The sequence below is a fragment of the Schistocerca americana genome, chromosome 11 (assembly GCF_021461395.2).
Source record: "Schistocerca americana isolate TAMUIC-IGC-003095 chromosome 11, iqSchAmer2.1, whole genome shotgun sequence".
NCBI lineage: Eukaryota > Metazoa > Arthropoda > Insecta > Orthoptera > Acrididae > Schistocerca > Schistocerca americana.
The window spans coordinates 57712852-57732721 of record NC_060129.1 but is presented as its reverse complement, the minus strand read 5'-3'; the positions used below and the strand labels follow the sequence as shown (position 1 = coordinate 57732721).

General features: G+C 43.6%; 1 protein-coding gene across 1 annotated transcript in view; it reads left to right on the top strand.

Moving 5' to 3' along the window:
* The first annotated feature begins 16696 nt into the window (after positions 1–16696).
* Positions 16697–19870, top strand: part of LOC124553238 (poly [ADP-ribose] polymerase tankyrase-1-like) — a 39536-nt gene continuing 36362 nt past the window's right edge. Inside the window, exon 1 of the mRNA XM_047127127.1 lies at positions 16697–16707. The gene's annotated coding sequence lies outside the window, so the exon portion shown is untranslated. The remainder of the gene's footprint in view (positions 16708–19870) is intronic.

Sequence of the window (19870 nt, the reverse complement as noted above, 5' to 3'; positions counted from 1 at the left end):
GGTGGTGTCGGACGGCACAGGTGGTGCGTAATTCGACTGCCTATGTTCGTTAACTATGCTTCTTACCTGCTGATGTTTGCTGTTTTGTTTGGACAGTAGGACGATAAAAAGCCCCAGCACGAGCCGATGCCCCCGGCTGATGTTGGTTGGTTTGGTTGGTTGGTTTTGGGGAAGGAGACCAGACAGCGAGGTCATCGGTCTCATCGGATTAGGGAAGGACGGGGAAGGAAGTCGGCCGTGCCCTTTGAAAGGAACCATCCCGGAATTTTGCCTGGAGCGATTTAGGGAAATCACGGAAAACCTAAATCAGGATGGCCGGACGCGGGATTGAACCGTCGTCCTGCCGAATGCGAGTCCAGTGTCTAACCACTGCGTCACCTCGCTCGGTCCCGGCTGTTGTAATCGGGGCACAGTTACTGTACCCTACGTCGTCACTTCAGTGTGGAGCTAACCGTCGATCGTCACATAACCCACCTGTTGTCGTTGTTTCGTCATCCTCTTGTCTGAGTCGGCTGGTCAGTGATACACTTACGGCACGCTCCCATTCTCTTGAGCTGCTAACAGAAGTCACATAATCTCTTCATTCATCTCTAATGCTTTTAACCAATTTATCGTTATCCCTCCTCACGTCGTATCCACCAGTGTATAAATAGAGCTTCTGTAAAGTTTGGAAGGTAGGAGACGAGATACTGGCAGAAGTAAAGCAGTGAGGACAGGGTGTGAGTCGTGCTTGGGTAGCTCAGATGGTAGAGCACTTGCCCGCAAAAGGCAAAGGTCTCGAGTTCGAGTCTAGGTCCGGCACATAGTTGTAATCTGCCAGGAAGTTTTAGTGTATAAATAATTTTGATGTCTTTTGGGGGAAGTAATTGTACCTCATTTTCACTTATAGCTTTTCTTGCTCATTTTGGGCTTCAAAGTAGTTGGGTAAACTTCACTTAAGTAACTGCATGGCAGACTGGTATCAGTTGTCTTTATGCTTGCTTTGAAGGATCAGGAGCAGTTGGTAAACCGCAGACAGCCTCAGATTGTTGTAACTGAACAGCTCATCAGAGGCTGCACTTGGAGGTTGCCCTCTGGCCCCTGCCTGGAACCTCTTCACTGAGGTGTTTCCAGGCAGCACATTTGGAACACTCCTCTCTGTTACAGGAGGTCCTCAGGGGGTTTCCTCACCCCACCAACAGTGGACGTGGGGTGCAGCGGTCTGTGACGACAACGGCACCCCTCTGTGGTGAACCGAGACACTGGCTGCTGCTGTGTGAACGGTCTGCTCTGCAGAGTCTCGGGTTCATTGTCTGGCTCTCTACCTGTGGTTAAAACCTCTGTTGTAACGCAAATTGAAGCTCTCTAACTCACCTAGTCCAGAAGAAATCATAGAATACGTTTTAATTTCTCCAAAGTTCTAGGAAATGAATACGGCAGTAATCAGTTCAGTCGAATGGACACGTGTAAACAGCTCTGTCGCAGAAATTGGACTGACAAACACAGATACAAGGAAGGTAAAGGAGAAGAACCTTTGTGTAATAGAAAAATACCTAAATTGACTGATGAAAAAAGGAAGTACAAAAATATTCAACGAAACTCGGCAATACAGAAATATAACTAGTAGGAAAGAAATTCGCTATAATTGCAGACAAGCGAAAGTGAAATGGCCTCAGCAAAAGTGCGAAGAAATCGAAAAGGAAATACACATCACATTAAGTGATTCTGTGTGTAGGAATATCAGCACAGTTTTTGGTGAAATTAAAATCAAGGCCGTCATTAAGAGTCCGAGACAGATTCGACCCATTAACAGAGGAGAGAGCAGATCAGATGAAACAGTAGACTGTAGGCGTCTATGACGTTGAGGATCGGCCCGACGACGTGTTTGCGGAAGAAATGGAGGTCTACATGGAGGACATATGGGATCCAGTATTGGCGTCAAGGGTAAGTAGAGGTTTGGAAGATTTGAGATCAAATAATGTGGAAAGCATATATAACATTCCTTCGGAATTTCGTAAATCTTTCGGTGAAGTTACAAGTGACTTTTCAGGTTGCTTTCAGAATCTTTGAGTCTGGAGACATACGAAAAGAACACTGAAAAAATCGTCCACATACTCCCGAAAACAGCAAGAGTAGTTAAGTGCCTGAACTGTAGAACAAACGGCTTAACAGCCATTCGTTCAAATAACAGACCAGACTAATATACAGAAGAACAGAAAAGAAATTTGAGGATCTATTGATGACAATAGTTAGATTCAGCAATAGTAAAGTCACCAGCGATACAGTTGTGACGTTGCACTACATAACAAAAGCAAGACCAAAGGAAAGTCAAAGCACGTTCTTCACGTTTGTCCACCTAGAAAAAGAGTTAGACCATGTAATAGGCTACAAGATGTTCGAAATTCTAAGTAAAATAGTTGTAAGCTACAGGAAAATACGGATAATGTCCTTCTTATTCCAAAATCAATGTGGAAAACAAATACGAAAGGCTAGAAACGAAATGCTCCTGTTTCAAACGATATAAGACAGTTCAGTCAGCATAGTGGACAGCGATATGAGCCCTGTTTAACAGTAGAAACATTTGGAAACCGAGTCAAGGGAACCTTGAAGGGACTTCGATGAGATGTTTTGCTCCGTCCACCACATTTACCAGATATAGCCCTTTACGAGTATCGTTTGTTACGGTCCATATAGTATGGACGTTCTGTGCGGCACATTCTTTAACGGTCTCGAAAACTGGCTCTGTGAGTGGATCACGTCAAAAGAGCCTCAATATTTTTTACTGCAGAATCCATTAGTTACTCGAAAAGTGCGGAAACGTTGTAGCTGCCGAAGAACATTACTTTCAGTAGATCATGTTACAACATTCAGTTGAAATAAACGTATTTTTTTTTATCGAACAAACAGCGATCATCAATTCATGTGCCCAATACACCATACATTGAGTCTCTGAATTTGTAACGAAATTGATACACAAGAGAAAACGTTACAGCATGTCCCCTCCAACATTTTGTTTATTACTGGCTCTAGACCATTCGAAGGAGAAAATCCGATTTATTAGTTCTGCATCAACAACAAATTAACCTTTTGACGGAAATCTTTCGTCAGAACGGTCGGATGATTTACCTATAAATTTAACAGTGATGAATATTAAAACTGCAGCTCCATGACGAAAGCTTGCAACAATAACAAATAGGCAGACATGTGCTACATGTTTGGACATGCGAATGATTAGCGTTTCAGCTCAACTGCACAAACTAGGTAGAGGAAGGTCGCCTGAATTCTGTGTATAAGGTGATATAGGTAGTAGGTATTATGTTTACGACGTATTACAGCACTGTAGTACCTTATCCTTGAGGTTTCCATTACATTATCTCAAATAATGCACAGGAGCTGAGGATGAATTACATGGAGGAACTGGACCGGTGTTTAGATAAATTTAGTTCATCATTGGTAAAATATTTACTACAAAAGACTGTAATCGCAAACATCCAATTTTACAATAGGCAGGCTTTCTTAATATGCTCAACGCCTGTTGCCGCTTAGTAATTTTAAAATAGACTGAACCCAAAAAGTCTTTAACAGTCCTGTAAGGCGTGGTGTTTTTCCCAACGAGATCGGGTGCAGTGTATCAAATTGATCATATCGATTATTCACGCGATTATTTATTAAATTTAGTTAACAGGGCACACAGCAAATTAAAAATATCTTTAAAGAAACACAAAGGAAACATAAGAGCAAAACAGCAAAAGAAATATCATTCATTCATATTTCTTTTTGTCAGTGCTGGAGTGTGGTAACAAGTGATAACATCGCCTTGTTTTTACTTTCTTCTTTATTACCTTTCACTAATTAAATTGCTATCTTGTTCACTTTCAGGTAAGCCGGCCTCTGTGGCCGAGTGGCTCTAGGAGCTTTAGTTGGGAACCATGCTGCTGCTACAGTCGCAGGCTTGATTCCTGCCTCGGGCATGGATGTGTGTGATGTCCTTCGGTTAGTTTGGTTTAAGTAGTTCTAAGGAACTGATGACCTCAGATGCTAAGTCCCATTGTGCTTAGAGCCATTTGAACCATTTTGAAACTCATTATAAATGACAAATACCTTTACAGAAGGGCAAAGGTGACAGTATAGTACAACAACAATAGTAACATTACTTATTCAGTTGTATCATCATCACTTTTGGACTGCGGTAAGATATGAGGAATTTTATGCAGTCAGAACAAAAAGGTTTAAAGTGCATCAAACAGATTGGCTTTTGACACATTTTGCAACAATATTTTGTCAGTCTTTACTTTACTGTGCAGGTATTACACCTTTCTCTCTTGCTTGCAGTTGTTTTTTCTCCTTTCCTGCTTTCGTCTTCTGCTTCATGTTCACACGTTGGCCTACAATGTTGTAGTCTCAGTTAAAGACCCTTGTGAACTCAAGTGGTGTTCAAACTTCTTCGAACCAAGTGGGGTAGAACCAGTGCATGAGATAGTTGTTTCAGGAACCATTTTCTTCTGATTCAATTCTCATCGTCACCACAACAGGTTACGTGTGCATTGATTTCACTCATATTGATCACTGCTAAAAATATAACCATGGGCCAACGGCTCACGTTTCTTGCAACATTTTACAAAGATGTCAACTTATCTGTAGTGTCGACTCTGCCTTTGGTGCTACTATAAAATGTTACAGTAGATCGCTTTAGTTTATCTCCAGTGTCAGCATCTGTTAAATAACTATCATGCAAGGATCACACACTTCCCTTTTCTAGGAACATAGGAAACTAGAGCACATTCTTTCTTGAACCCAAAAAGTGAGCTGTTGGCAGCCTTTCCTTTACTGGTAGCCAACTTCAGAGGAATCTCATGCTTGTTTTGTTCATAGTTCCAACAAAAGAAAGACTTTTCCTTCGTAACTCTTCTATCACGCCAATACTAGTAAACCAGTTGTCTGTAGTCACATCTCGACCTGACTGACAAATAGGTTCACACAGTCGCAGAACAACATCGGAGCCGGCCGCGGTGGCCGAGCGGTTCTAGGCGCTTCAGTCGGAAACCGCGCGACTGCTACGGTCGCAGGTTCGAATCTTGCCTCGGGCGTGGATGTGTGTGATGTCCTTAGGTTAGTTAGGTTTAAGGAATTCTAAGTTCTAGGGGACTGATGACCTCAGATATTTCGTCTCATAGTGCTGAGAGTCATTTGAACCATTTTGAACAACGTCAGAAGGTTTATTGCTTACGTGATATAATCCTTCTGGTTGCAACCCAGCGTATATTTCCAAATAATACAGGTAAAATACCTGGCAATCCACAAGAGCCTATATCTTAATCCATATTTGTTTGGTTTGGCGAAAACTGGGACCTCAATGGAAACCTTCCAATTTCGCATCTACAGTAACACTTTCTCTGAGGGTGTAGTGTAACACACTACCCGTCACTTAGCTGGTTTTGGCGTGTGTTCACCTCAACTAATTGACTAACAGATCAACAGAGAGTGCAAAACTGCCGCAATATCGGATAACGCAAAAAAGGAATATGGCCCTGTGACGCCTGATTGAACTGCAGTGGCAGTGTTGACGTTAATTTATTCAGAATTGATCACCTTTAATTAAAAAGGTGCGCACATTGATGTTATATTCCGCTATTGAACACCAGATGCAAATGTTCAACATAAAATTAATTAAGAAAGTAACTTGGGATTTCAACTACTTGATTGAAAACAGATGTAGTCGATTAGCACAAATTTATTTTAACTCCCGACCTTCAATCATCACATTACAAGACTCTCCTATCAGGAAGTGGTAATAAATTGCGTTTGCGTGGAGTAAAGCGCTATAACTCAAAAGTAATTCCTATTGACTGGCCCAGACGTAATGCGAAGTGTGAGAAGAATTCTACAATACATGGCCCATGAAACCCTCGAGGAAACTTTGCTGACGTGATCCAGCAAATTAATCAGTGGCCGGAGCGGGCGCAATATCACCGACTACAGTGTGCCGGAGCGGCGTCGTTGTGTGGACGTCGGCCGACATTGTGGTGCTGCAAGGCTGCGCTCGTCTATTCACTCCTAGCTATCTTGCTCAGTACATAGCTGAACCAAAACTTTATATCTCCAAGCTCAATCGTTCCATTTGCTAAGTCCTAAATTGCAGAGATGCTCACTCTTTCTCAGGCAAGCTGAGAAAAGAACGCCACGGCCGCACTCTAGGCAAGCTGGGAACAGAAGACTACTGAGACTTCTGCCAGTCCGCTCTTCACCTCGGTTTCTGCTCCACCAAATTCACTTACGCCAATTGCAGCACAAGCCATGTTAATTATGCATCGCTTCCCAGCGCCGACCAGTTCCTGCTCTGGGAAGTGAACAAATTGCCACAAAATTTCCCTTCCTCTCAACTTCTTCTATTTAGCTCCCCCCAGGCCACCCATCAAGGTTAGCGTCTGCACAAACACAAAGTTTTCCGGAATTCTGACTCCCAGGAGAGTACTTCAAAATCCTTGGTCCTACGTTCCCATCGGAGGCTGGCGTATTTCATGCTGTCGCTCTTCACCTGATTTACTTCAGGCTCTGCGGACCGTGAATTCATCGTGAAGTTGCTATAGTCACAAACACGCATATTTTGACCTCTGTTGACCGCTCCACAGTAGCTTTGCGCGGCTTTGTCGTATGTTTCACAGAAAACGGGACGACGGACATTTATCAACAGGTGTACAAGTTCCCGGTACACCAGCATGTGGTCAACCACCCACTCACTGTGTATCATCTTAAGGCGGCTGGAGGCCGCGCCCCGTTACCGCTTTCTCAAGAGTTTGAGCCGCCCTAAGCTGCCTATTGTCGCTTCCCTTCGCCGCTCCCCAGCCGCGCGCCACTTCCCTGGGCTAAACTAGCGTCCAGTAAATCGACTCGTTTCCATAAAGTTTTCATGTCGTGTGAATTACTTTAAAACCATCACCTGACATTAATTATTCCACTACGTCCATACTATACCCTCTACATGATGCACTGTGCCTTGTCAGTCATTTTGTTCAGCCCTACTGTTCGCTTAACGTGAGTTAGGTGATCTTTAATGACTTCATGTAAGGGGCATCGTTCTTGCCATCTTACAATAGGATTTCTGGCAGTTCTGAACGCGAATACAGAAAATATTTCCCGAATCGCTGTTACCTTTCTAAACGTCTCCTTTCATCGCTAGTTGCACGATTGTCAACTCTAAGACACCACATAAAGAATATGAAACGTTTTATGAACTTTATGAGGCTAAATTTCTCGATGCCATCAGTTCTCCCACAAATCCTCTAAGCTCTGTCTGTTACTTTTGTTTACTCCAGCTAAAAGAGAGAGACCGATGAAAGCTTTCAATTCAATAATGTCTATTTCTTTTACATCTCTGTGGCGCTGGAATCAAGCTTTGACGCTCTTGACATACTGATTTGTACACAAAACTATAGTAAACTTCCGTCATCTATGAGGCAATTCCAGATTCCAAAGGCGTTCTCGCTGCTTTTGCCGCACTTATAGGTCCAGGTAACTTCTGAATAGTTTTGAGAGCCCTGAATCGTACTCTCTGCGATGGTGGAACTCTGTTCCATTTTGTTCCTTTGTCTCTTCCAGTACGGTAATTCCTCAAATACTTCGTCGCCATCTTCACTGTCGTCTTCCTCTGTTTCTGGATCTTCCGGCCGGACTTCAACTGCGTCATCACTATCTGTGTCCACTTCGTCTTCAAAATCCTCTTGAAATTCATTATTATCCTCTTCGAATAGCATCTTTTGGAATTCTGCAACATGATTTGGATCGAGGAGTTATTTATATCTTACTGTAGCCTGACATCATGAAGCATATCCCACCTAAATTCATAAAAATTCCTATAAAAAATGCGGACGGGCGCGGTGTATCAATTTGTTATTTGATATTCAGACAACGGTAAAATACGACTATAAATACGACTAAACGGTCCAAAAAGAATACAAGTGCATTTTACATTCTTAATTAGCTTTCTACTACTTACTAAGATATGTTGATAATCCAAGAAATTACCTGTTGAAATGTAATGGGAACGAGCGCGGTGTATGAAACTGAGCAATCGTCAAATATCTCGAAAACAGTCGCGTTGATACTGAAGCACACAACAATCGAAAGCATTCGGAGAAGGGAAGCTACTAGCGAGAAGGCGCCAGTGCTGCCAATTGCTGACAAATAATTTGCAGCAAATATCGACGTGTATCAATTTGAACAGCCGCGCATGACGGAAGGTTAAGAACAAGCCCACGGGGCATTGAAATAAAACTTGAACAAGAAATAATTGAGGATGCTTACGTACGTGTCACCTGTCACACTCGTATCTAGACGTATCAGGGGTCCCATATCACTCCAACTGCACTCGTCCCACACCATTACAGAGCCTCCAGCAGCTTGAACAGTCGCCTCCTGAAATGCAGGGCCCATGGATTCACGAGGCTGTCTCCATCCATACCTGTACACGTCAATCCAGGTTCAAATGGTTCAAATGGCTCTGAGCACTATGCGACTTAACTTCTGAGGTTATCAGTCGTCTAGAACTTAGAACTAATTAAACCTAACTAACATAAGGACATCACACACATCCATGGCCGAGGCAGGATTAGAAACTGCGACCGTAGCGGAGCGGTCGCTCTGCTCCAGACTGTAGCGCCTAGAACCGCTCGGCCACTCCGGCCGGCGTCCGACCAGGCTACATTGTTCCAGTCATCAGCAATCCAGTGTCAGTGTTGACGGGCCAGGCAAGGCGTGAATCTTTGTTTCATGCAGTCATCAAGGGTACATGAGAGGGCCTTCGACTCCGAAAGCTAATATGGATTATCTTTCGTTGAATGGTTCGCATGCTGACATTTGTTGACGGCCCAGCATTGAAATCTGCAGCAATTTGCGGAAGGGTTACACTTCCGTCACGTTGAGCGATTCTCTTCACTCGTCGTTCGTCCCGTTCTTGCTGCATCTTTTTCCGCCGCAGCGATATCGGAGATTTGATGTTTTACCCGATTCCTGATATTTATGGTACACTCGTGAGATTGTCATACGAGAAAATCTGCACTCCATCGCTACCTCGGAGATGCTGTGTCCCATTGGTTGTGCGCCATCTATAACACCACATTCAAACTCACTTACATCTTAATAGCCTGCCATTGTAGCAGCAGTAACAGATCTAACAACTGGGCCACACACTTCTTTGTCTTACACAGGCGTTGCCGACCGCAACGCTGTATTCTGCCTGTTTATATACCTCTGTATTTGAATACGCATGACTATACCAGTTCTCTGGCGCTTCGGTGTAAATCTACATCTACATCTACATCCATACTCCGCAAACCACTTGACGGTGTGTGGCGGAGGGTACCTTGAGTATCTCTATCGGTTCTCCCTTCTATTCCAGCCTTGTATTGTTCGTGGAAAGAAGGATTGTCGGTATGCTTCTGTGTGGGTTCTAATGGCTCTGATTTTATCCACATGGTCTCTTCGCGAGATATACGTAGGAGGGAGCAATATACTGCTTGTCACCTCGGTGAAGGTATGTTCTCGAAACTTCAACAAAAGCCCGTACCGAGCTACTGAGCGTCTCTCCTGCAGAGTCTTCCACTGGAGTTTATCTATCATCTCCGTAACGCTTTCGCGATTACTAAATGATCCTGTAACGAAGCGCGCTGCTCTCCGTTGGATCTTCTCTATCTCTTCTATCAACCCTATCTGGTACGGATCCCACAGCGATGAGCAATATTCAAGCAATGGGCGAACAAGTGTACTGTAACCTACTTCCTCAACTTTCGGATTGCATTTCCTTAGGATTCTTCCAATGAATCTCAGTCTTGCATCTGCTTTACCGACGATCGACTTTATATGATTCCATTTTAAATCACTCCTAATGCGTACTCCCAGATAATTTATGGAATTAACTGCTTCCAGTTGCTGAGCTGCTATTTTGTAGCTAAATGATAAGGGATCTATCTTTCTATGTATTCGCAGCACCTTACACTTGTCTACATTGAGATTCAATTGCCATTCCCTGCACCTTGCGTTAATTCACTGCAGATCCTCCTGCATTTCAGTACAATTTTCCATTGTTACAACCTTTCGATACACCATAGCATCATCTGCAAAAAGTCTCAGTGAACTTCCGATGTCATGTACAAGGTCATTTATGTATATTGTGAATACCAACGGTCCTACGACACTCCCCTGCGGCACACCTGAAATCACTCTTACTTCGGAAGACTTCTCTCCATTGAGAATGACATGCTGCGTTCTGTTATCTAGGAACTCTTCAATCCAATCACACAATTGGTCTGATAGTCCATATTCTCTTACTTTGTTCATTAAACGACTGTGGGGAACTGTATCGAACGCCTTGCGGAAGTCAAGAAACACGGCATCTACCTGGGAACCCGTGTCTATGGCCCTCTGAGTCTCGTGGACGAATAGCGCGAGCTGGGTTTCACACGACCGTCTTTTTCGAAACCCATGCTGGGTCCTACAGAATAGATTTCTAGTCTCCAGAAAAGTCATTATACTCGAACATAATACGTGTTCCAAAATTCTACAACAGATCGACGTTAGAGCTATAGGTCTATAGTTCTGCACATCTGTTTGGCGTCCCTTCTTGAAAACGGGGATGACCTGTTCCCTTTTCCAATCCTTTGGAGCGCTACGCTCTTCTAGAGACCTACGGTACACCGCTGCAAGAAGGGGGGCAAGTTCCTTCGCGTACTCTGTGTAAAATCGAACTGGTATCCCATCAGGTCCAGCGGCCTTTCCTTTTTTGAGCGATTTTAATTGTTTCTCTATCCCTCTGTCGTCTATTTCGATATCTACCATTTTGTCATCTGTGCGACAATCCAGAGAAGGAACTACAGTTCAGTCTTCCTCTGTGAAACACCTTTGGAAAAAGACATTTAGTATTTCGGCCTTTAGTCTGTCATCCTCTGTTTCAGTACCATTTTGGTCACAGAGTGTCTGGACCTTTTGTTTTGATCCACCTACCGCTTTGACATCAGACCAAAATTTCTTAGGATTTTCTGCCAAGTTCACTTTACTTTCGAATTCATTGAACGCCTCTCGCATAGCCCTCATCACACTACATTTCGCTTCGCGTAATTTTTGTTTTTCTGCAAGGCTTTGGCTATGTTTATGTTTGCTGTGAAGTTTCCTTTGCTTCCGCAGCAGTACCACGGTGGCTCTTTTGCATCTCTTACGATCTTGCTTGACTCCTACTAATCTAACGCATATTGTAGGATGGTTTTGTACTTTGTCCACTGATCCTCAACACTATCTGTACTTGAGAAAAAACTTTTGTGTTGGGCCGTCAGGTACTCTGTAATCTGCTTTTTGTCACTTTTGCTAAACAGAAAAATCTTCCTACCTTTTTTAATATTTCTATTTACGGCTGAAATCATCGATGCAGTAACCGCTTTATGATCGCTGATTCCCTCTTCTGTGTTAACTGTTTCAAATAGTTCGGGTCTGTTTGTCACCAGAAGGTCTAATATGTTATCGCCACGAGTCGGTTGTCTGTTTAACTGCTCAAGGTAGTTTTCAGATAAAGTCTTTAAAAAAATTTCACTGGATTCTTTGTCCCTGCCACCCGTTATGAACGTTTGAGTCTCCTAGTCTATATCCGGCAAATTAAAATCCCTACCCATAACTATAACATGGTGGGGAAATCTACTCGAAATATTTTCCAAATTATCCTCCAGGTGCTCAGCCACAACAGCTGCTGAGCCAGGGGGCCTATAGAGACATCCAATTACCATATCTGAGCCTGCTTTAACCGTGACTTTCACCCAAATTATTTCACATTTCGGATCTCTGTCAATTTCCTTCCATACTATTGCACTTTTTATCTCTATAAACAGGCCTCCCCCTTCACTGTCCAGCCTGTCTCTGCGGTTCTCAAAGAACATTATAGGTAATTTGGAGAATTGCTTGTAAATGCGCCCCTTTAGCGTATTGGATTTACATCTAAAAGCGCCTTTAATAAGAAAACTTAGCCATTACCAGATGCTAAAATCTTACAAAAAATTTGACAGATTAAGAAACGGCCAACGATGGCTCTTCAAAAATTTATATTTGGCCAGAGGCAGATAACATAGTTTATGGGAATTTAACAACCTGGCAACGGCCGTCCACGGCCCTGTGAAAAATTAACCCAGCAGAGTGAAACTCTTAAACTGATGATAATTGAAACACTTTTAAAAAAAGGAAAATTAAAAAAAATGTATCGCAATTAATGCGACAGAAGTTCGTAACAAAGTTACGTAACTTAATTATATGCACGATGAGGTGATGCAGGAAACAGCAGCCTTGGCGAAGATGATGACATTCGATACACGCAGGCTGTCATTCGAGCTCAGTTCAACATGATGCACAGGCGAGGGACATTCCTGGTGTTGTAATTTTAATGGGCAACAGTGTAAAATAATTGAACATACCGTCAAAACATATACAAGAGAACATATTCGGTGTCCTCTGCGTGTTTCACAGCAGCCTTAATGCTGGAACACAGAAAGTGAGTGTCAAAGTTGCGCCACGAGTAGTCCCTTTCACAGTCTCCTATGATGGCGTGTTCCATCAGGAAAGGATTTCCTTAGCAGGCGCCACCTCCACAGGAGTCGACAGTTCTCCATACAAGCAGTCACCAATGATTTATACAATTTTAAATGTTTCACCCTGTCAGATTTACTGCTGAGCATAAGAACTAACAAAACGATTACTAGAACCACATCTCAGGCATTGCAAGCACTCGATTGTGCTCAGCAGTGGGTGGCAAGGTACTGGGACAGGAAAGAAACCGAGACACCATCAATATCGCCTTCTCCTGACTTAGCCCGCCTAACGTGCTTAACCGGTCCCAATCGCTCTTATCCCATAATCCCATAATCCAAACGCCAAAGCACGTAATGAACCAGAGTCTCCAAAACTCTAGCCTATCCATACAAACTGAATCCCCAAATGAGAAGAAAATTATTTAGACACACAAATGAAACAAATTTTGGCACTCATGTAACGCAAAGGACCAAGATCACTTACTGTAATGCACACTCAGTAATAACGTCGGAGAACTGTAATGTGAACAGGCCTCTTACCAAATACCAGCAGCCGACGCGACCAAACCCGGTATCCACTCAGCCCATCACTCACAGACGAGACTAGTCCGACTCGATGCCACAAACCACACTGCCACTGACCTGAACCGCCCAGCCATTCGAGGCAACACGGCCACGCCATCTAGCTGAAGGGGCTCTCTGTGGTGAGGAAGAACACTTGTGCTCGCAGCAGGAGATTTGGCAAAAGGGAGCCACCACGGCTCATTACCTGGCTGACATCGAAATAAGTGTCCAAGGAATAGAAAAGCAACTGGAATCACTCAATAGAGGAAAGTCCACTGGACCTGACGGGATACCAATTCGATTCTACACAGAGTACGCGAAAGAACTTGCCCCCCTTCTAACAGCCGTGTACCGCAAGTCTCTAGAGGAACGGAGGGTTCCAAATGATTGGAAAAGAGCACAGGTAGTCCCAGTCTTCAAGAAGGGTCGTCGAGCAGATGCGCAAAACTATAGACCTATATCTCTGACGTCGATCTGTTGTAGAATTTTAGAACATGTTTTTTGCTCGAGTATCATGTCGTTTTTGGAAACCCAGAATCTACTATGTAGGAATCAACATGGATTCCGGAAACAGTGATCGTGTGAGACCCAACTCGCTTTATTTGTTCATGAGACCAAGAAAATATTAGATACAGGCTCCCAGGTAGACGCTATTTTTCTTGACTTGCGGAAGGCGTTCGATACAGTTCCGCACTGTCGCCTGATAAACAAAGTAAGAGCCTACGGAATATCAGACCAGCTGTGTGGCTGGATTGAAGAGTTTTTAGCAAACAGAACACAGCATGTTGTTATCAATGGAGAGACGTCTACAGACGTTAAGGTAACCTCTGGCGTGCCACAGGGGAGTGTTATGGGACCATTGCTTTTCACAATATAGTATACAGAGAAGTTGCAGCATTAGAAAATTGTAGGGACATGCAGGAAGATCTGCAGCGGATAGGCACTTGGTGCAGGGAGTGGCAACTGTCCCTTAACATAGACAAATGTGATGTATTGCGAATACATAGAAAGAAGGATCCTTTATTGTATGATTATATGGTAGCGGAACAAACACTGGTAGCAGTTACTTCTGTAAAATATTTGGGAGTATGCGTGCGGAACGATTTGAAGTGGAATGATCATATAAAATTAATTGTTGGTAAGGCGGATACCAGGTTGAGGTTCATTGGGAGAGTGCTTAGAAAATGTAGTCCATCAACAAAGGAGCTGACTTACAAAACACTCGTTCGACCTATACTTGAGTATTGCTCACCAGTGTGGGATCTGTACCAGATCGGTTTGACGGAGGAGATAGAGAAGATCCAAAGAAGAGCCGCGCGTTTCGTCACAGGGTTATTTGGTAACCGTGATAGCGTTACGGAGATGTTTAATAAACTCAAGTGGCAGACTCTGCAAGAGAGGCGCTCTGCATCGCGGTGTAGATTGCTCGCCAGGTTTCGAGAGGGTGCGTTTCTGGATGAGGTGTCGAATATATTGCTTCCCCCTACTTATACCTCCCGAGGAGATCACGAATGTAAAATTAGAGAGATTAGAGCGCGCACGGAGGCTTTCAGACAGTCGTTCTTCCCGCGAACCATACGCGACTGGAACAGGAAAGGGAGGTAATGACAGTGGCACGTAAAGTGCCCACCGCCACACACCGTTGGGTGGCTTGCGGAGTATAAATGTAGATGTAGATGTAGAAGATAACCCAAGAGTGCATATTGCCTGTTCTGTCTTGACCTACCTTTTCATAGTAGGTGTTCGACTGCCCTGGCTGGCGTGTCCAGCCACTGGAGACGTCTGGCCTTGTGGTGTCCAGAGACTGCTAGCCGGCCACTACAGCTGACCATCTCTGGTGCAGGGTTGGAACAACGTGGAGTGCCGTATCTGTAGCTGTCATTCGAGCTCAGTTCAACATGATGCGCAGGCGAGGGACATTCCTGGTGTTGTAATGTTAATGGGCAACAGTGTAAAATAATTGAACATACCGTCAAATCATATACAGGGTGATCATAAAGTCAGTATAAATTTGAAAACTTCATAAACCACGGAATAATGTAGATATAGAGGTAAAAATTGACACACATGCTTGGAATGACATGGGGTTTTATTAGAACAAAAAAAAATAAAGCTCACAAAATGTCCGGCAGATGGCGCTGGACAGGAAAACTGCTACCGTGACAGGTGAGAGGTATGCCGATATGTTACGGAATCGCATCATCCCCAGCCTGGTTGATAAATACCTGCTGCAACGTACAATTTATCCAAGATGGCGCTCCACCCCATATTGCTAGATGCGTGAAAGATCTTTCTTGCGCGCGTCGTTTGGTGATGATCGTGTGCTCAGCCGCCACTTTCGTCATACTTGGCCTCCCACGTCCGCAGACCTCAGTCCGTCAGATTATTGGCTTTGGGGTTACCTGAAGTCGCAAGTGTATTGTGATCGACCGACATCTCTATGGATGCTGAAAGACAACATCCGACGCCAGTGCGTCACCATAACTCGGGACATACTTTACAGTGCTGTTCACAAAATTATTCCTCGACTGCAGCTGTTGTTGAATGTTGGTGGACATATTGAGCAGTTTCTGTAAGGAACATCATCTTTGCTTTGTCTTACTTTGTTATGCTAATTATTGCTATTCTGATCAGATGAAGCACCAGCTGTCGGACGTTTTTTGAACTTTTGTATTTTTTTGGTTCTAATAAAACCCCATGTCATTCCAAGCACTTGAGTCGATTTGTACTTCTCTATCTACATTAGTCCGTGATTTATTCAGTTTTCAAATTTATACTGACTTTTTGATCACCCAGTAAATTTTTATGAGAAGTATGTGCTGCCTTCTAAATTTCACAGCAAACTACTCACTCAAGTAGAACAGTACTGACCAAAAAGCATCAGAGATACAAACATATCCATTGTACAGAAAATGATGAAACAGACTGCTTGACATAAATTTATTAAGGCTTTCGTTACTACTTGTTGTTATTTTCTCTTTCAGATTCTTCGTCTGACATCTGTTTGACGATTTTACTGACGTTTTGGCAGGTCGAGTAGCTAGGATTCTCAAAGTTACGCCTTTGAGCCCTCCACCAACAATGAAGGGTGAAACGTTGATTATCCCAGCCACTTGTGCTGGCAAACAAACGTCGGATGAAGAACCAAAGGCAGAAGCCAAAGGCAGTTTGTTGGACTGTTCGATCCCGTTCAAATCCAGATCACGACAGAATTTTCAGTCACCTAGCGCCGAGTTTTTTATGAAACAAAAAAAAAAAAAAGCAATTCCGATATTTTGCATTTCTCAATACCAGACGTATTTAGGAATGTTCATAGATTACACAATCCTAATCGAGCACCGCACTCGTGGTTTGAGCCTCTCATATCTCGCAGTAAACACTCCAGATAAATGATAAACCTACACGCGCCACCTCCATACTGTCAGACGTGAGACAAGTGCATGACGCGGTGACGTCACGTGGCCGCAGCGGCCGCCGTCAGGCATATAAGCCGCAGACCACGAGGGGCGGGCACGCTGTCCCTGCCTACACGGAAAGAGTCCAGCGGCTGTCGGGCAGCTTACCGTGCTGAGCTTACTTCGTGACGTCACTCCTCCCTGGCTCTGCGGTGAGTAGAGGCTCTGCACGAGCTGCTCCTCTTGTTTGCGTTCACAGTTTCTCCATGTAGCGGGGCTGTACTCTTCTGTCAGTCGATAATTCCTCTCTCTGATTTGCTCTGTATGGGGCAGCCCTGAAAGGCAGTAATGTAGACAATAGTTTCCGTCAGATTACTGCCTGCGACAGGTTCACAGTCTCAGTGTCCAAGTTTTGCCGATGCCTTATGCTTTCTTGCTTAGCACGCATAGTTCAAAAAATGGCTCTGAGCACTATGGGACCCAACATCTGAGGTCATCAGTCCCCTAGAACTACTTAAAGCTAGCTAACCTAAGAACACCACACACATCCATGCCCGAGGCAGGACTCGAACCTGTGACAGTAGCGGTCGCGCGGTTCCAGACTGAAGCGCTAACACACATAGTATTTCAGCCACTGGTTTACGCTCCCAGAATTGGAAAATATATGTTTTGGCTTGAAGTAGAACACAAGAAAGCAAAGGCTAGTAAATTATAGTAGTCCAGTTTGCAATCTTGTAGCCTGGGCACCTCCTGCGGACCTCCTGTCCCATTTACATACACTGAGTGATCAAAAGTATCCAGACACACCCAAAACATACATTTTTCATATTACGTGCGTTGTGCTGCCACCTACTGCCACGTATCGCGTATCAGTGACCTCAATAGTCATCAGACTTCATGAGAGAGCAGAATGGGACGCTGTGCGGAACTTGCGGGCTTCGAACGTGGTCAGGTGATTGGGTGTCACTTGTGTCATACGTCTGTAGCGAGATTTCCACACTCCTACATATCCCTATCCCCACTGCCTCCATTGTGATAGTGAAGCAGAAACGTGAAGGGATACGAACAGCACAAAAGCGTACAGGCTGACATCGTCTGTTGACCAACAGAGACCGACTACAGTTGAAGAGGGTCGTAATGTGTAATAGGCAAAACATCTATCCAGACCATCACACAGGAATTCGAAACTGCATCAGGATCTGATTGAACAGTGGAAAAATGTTGTGTGGAGTGACGAATCACGGTACACAATGTGGCAGGGTATGGGTATGGCGAATACCCAGTGAACGTCATCTGCCTGCGTGTTTAGTGCCAACAGTAAAATTTGGAGGCGGTGGTGTTACGGTGTGGTCGTGTTTTTCATGGAGGGGGCTTGCACCCCTTGTTGTTTTGCATGGCACCGTCACAACACAGGCCTTCATTGATGTTTTAAGCACTTTCGGGCTTCCCACTGTTGAAGAGCAATTCGGGCATGGCGATTCCATCTTTCAGCACGATCGAGCACCTGTTCATAATGCACGGCCTGTAGCGGAGTGTTTACACGTCAAAAACATCCCTGTAATGTACTGGTCTGCGCAGAATCCTGACCTGAATCCTATAGAACACATTTGGGATGTTTTGTAACGCCGACTTTGTACCAGGCCTCACCGACCGACATCGATACCTCTCCTCAGTGCAGCACTCCGTGAAGAATGGGCTGCCATACCCCAAGAAACCTCCCAGAACCTGATTGAAAGCATGCCTGCGAGAGTGGAAGCTGTCAAGAAGGCTAAGGGTGGGCCAACACCATATTGAATTCCAACATTACCGATGGAGGGCGCCACAAACTTGTAAGTTATTTTCAGCCAGGTGTCCCGTTGCTTTTAATCACATAGTGTAGTAACGAACAACTAGCTACTATTTTATGTTCTGCAGCTTACACGCATATTCCAAATGGACTGATTTCAGCAGTACTCACTCCACAAGCCAGCAAAAAGAAAAGAAAAGGAACTGCTGAATTATAACAGTACTCAGTATGTCAGTCTATGTACAAACAAACTTGACAGAATTGCAGGTATAGAGGTAGCATCTCATATTATAAACATAATCGTATGTGAAAAATACCTCGTAGATGCATTGTGACAAAATAGGAACATCTTAAAACAAGTCAGTAGAGTGCCTTCAACCCCATTAAGAAAGTGGTATTTCATTCACTTCAAAGCTGAAAATCGGCTTACCAGTTGCTATTCACGGCTCAGAAATTCAGTAGTTCACCTGGAACGTGTGTGTGGCGGAACCCTCTGTAAATACGCGTAGCACTGCATTAAAGGGATAACGGTCTCACGCTAACGTAGATGTGTTTTTATCATTTGTGAAGTTATCCACTGACTGAGACATCAGAACAAAGAACTGCTTACTGCAGTACTGGAATTTGTCTCGCAATGAGGCATCAGACTGCAGTGGACTATGTGTGAGATAATGAAGGAGAAACTTCTTGACAGGTGGAAGAGCCATTACCTGTGTTTCAGTACCGATGATCTGGCACTAAGATAGGTAAAAGTTTATTGCGTTGTCATTTTCACATTTAGCAATCTGGAAATTGACTGACAAAAACTTTAAAAGAAGAAAGTAATGTTTATTTAGTACAAATAAAGAATATATCTATTTCTGTCGACTTTTTTGATACACATCAGCATTATACTCATGTGGATCAGACGATTTTGTTTTTAACAGGCATATATGAGGGAGCCCCCAATATGAATTTTTAGGATTGGTGATATTGAGATTTCTGGAGGCAACGATACTCTTTCACAGCAGTATAAATTAATTGCGCTTTCTAATTTCTTCATATAATAGAATAAAAATATATTTTACAATAAGTGGTTAAGATAATGTGTATAAAAGGTAGTATTGGTTGTGAAAGGTAAAATTCACGCCTTTACAGAAATCATAGTAGCTGATAATACTAACAAGGCCAGTAAGAATGAGAATATTAAGCCGAAAAATAGTGTGCCCCACGAAAAACAACACTGCAGCTGCCAGAAACAGTCAGATCACGAATGCTGATGTGAGATTTGAGAAACTTTGAAATGACAATATATGACACATACACTTAGTAATGAGAGCTGCTACAGGTAAAATGTCACAATGTCAATTACGTAGTTTCCCATTTGCAATAAATTTTTTGTCTTCCTCTTCTTCTTCTTCTTCTTCTTCTTCTTCTTCTTCTCTTTCCTCTTTAGTCCCCACAACGAGCAGCACATCTTCAGTTCTCAAGTCTTTCCTCAGTGAAGTCATCTTTTATAATTTGACCCAAGTACTGTAGACATGGTTTTTCTGGCATTCTCCTTCCACAGCACATTATTTTTAGGTGCACATGATTTTTCAACACATAAA